Source organism: Octopus bimaculoides, chromosome 6, assembly GCF_001194135.2.
Source record: "Octopus bimaculoides isolate UCB-OBI-ISO-001 chromosome 6, ASM119413v2, whole genome shotgun sequence".
Classification (NCBI taxonomy): Eukaryota; Metazoa; Mollusca; class Cephalopoda; order Octopoda; family Octopodidae; genus Octopus; species Octopus bimaculoides.
Window position 1 is genome coordinate 96,732,284 of NC_068986.1, and position 1,425 is coordinate 96,733,708.

The 1,425-nt window shown below is 37.8% G+C and overlaps 2 protein-coding genes across 2 annotated transcripts in view; one reads left to right on the forward strand and one right to left on the reverse strand.

The window, feature by feature from the left end:
• Positions 1–1,425, forward strand: part of LOC106879558 (zinc finger protein 714) — a 5,557-nt gene that overhangs the window by 1,350 nt on the left and 2,782 nt on the right. The window lies entirely within an intron of this gene.
• The window catches only part of LOC106879557 (zinc finger protein 676), a 14,494-nt gene continuing 13,230 nt past the window's right edge, over positions 162–1,425 (reverse strand). The window contains exon 3 of the transcript XR_008264451.1: positions 162–541. The gene's annotated coding sequence lies outside the window, so the exon portion shown is untranslated. The remainder of the gene's footprint in view (positions 542–1,425) is intronic.

The window sequence follows — 1,425 nt, forward strand, 5'->3', positions numbered from 1 at the left end:
GGAACAGCCTGCTCGTGAAATTAACGTGCAAGTAGCTGAGCACTCCACAGACACGTGTACCCTTAACGTAGTTCTCAGGGATATTCAGCGTGACACAGTGTGACAAGGCTGACCCTTTGAATTACAGGTACAACAGAAACAGGAAGAAAGAGTGAGAGAAAGTTGTGGTGGAAGAGTACAGCAGGGTTCGCCACCATTCCCTGCCGGAGCCTCGTGGAGCTTTAGGTGTTTTCGCTCAATAAACACTCACAACGCGAGTCCGCTGCCCTAACCACTGGGCCATTGCGCCTCCACCGGAAATGAATGACACTGACGCTAATTTACAATTATCGTGCGATATCAAAACAAGGACCCACATACATACATAACAGGCTGCTTTCACTTTCCTCTAACAAATCCATCCATAAAGGCTTTGGTTAGCTTAGGGCTAAAGTAGAAGATCCTTGTCCAAGGTGCCACATTCAGACTGAACCTGAAACCATGTGGTTGGGAAGCAGACTTCTTAACTACTGTACCTCGCCTCTTCCTGTTTTCTTTTTCACTATTGAAAAAACAAAGAAGCAAATAAACATTTATTTTGGTTGAAAATATAATTATAAATGCAAACAAAATATATTTATATACTTCCAATGTAAATGGAATATTTTTAGATAAAAATACATACAGCAGCTTCAAATCCTGTTGCCCCATTAAGGTCCTGATGTTAAACGAGTTTTTTCTTTTATTTTTTAATTAAAAAAAAATTTACTCATTCTAAGTCTCTGATTTCCAAAACAAAAATCTAAAGACCATTTTGGGAAGGGGAAGGGGAAGGGTATAATATAAAAATTCAGCATCTTCCTCCAAAGAAAAAAAATGGTGAGAATATCGTTCAGTAGGAACTCTACCAAATTTCGAAATAGCGATGAGAAATTAATTTATATTTCCCTTACAACTTATAAGTGTAGCCTGGATATAGCTTTATATAATATTTTAAACAATTTTGGGAATGAAATATCTTGACCAATATTTTCTATGCTTTAATCAGAAGAGGAAGGATAGCACCCATGAATTTCTACCAGAAACTTCCAGACCTAATCTGAATTTTGTAGCATACGTATGTATGTATGTATATCATCATCATCATCATCATCATCGTCATTTAACGTCCGCTTTCCATGCTAGCATGGGTTGGACGATTTGACTGAGGACTGGTGAAACCAGATGGTTACACCAGGCTCATATATATATATATATATATATATATAAACAAATAGTAAATGAGTATATGCATATATACGTACAGGTATGTGCATACCGACATCCACCTGTATGTATAGGTGCATATCTGGGTACAGGACATTGCAAACAAAACGTAGACGAGAAAACACACAAGCCACATAGAGAACATTCTTCTTCATCAGCTACCCCCGTTTTAACACTGGC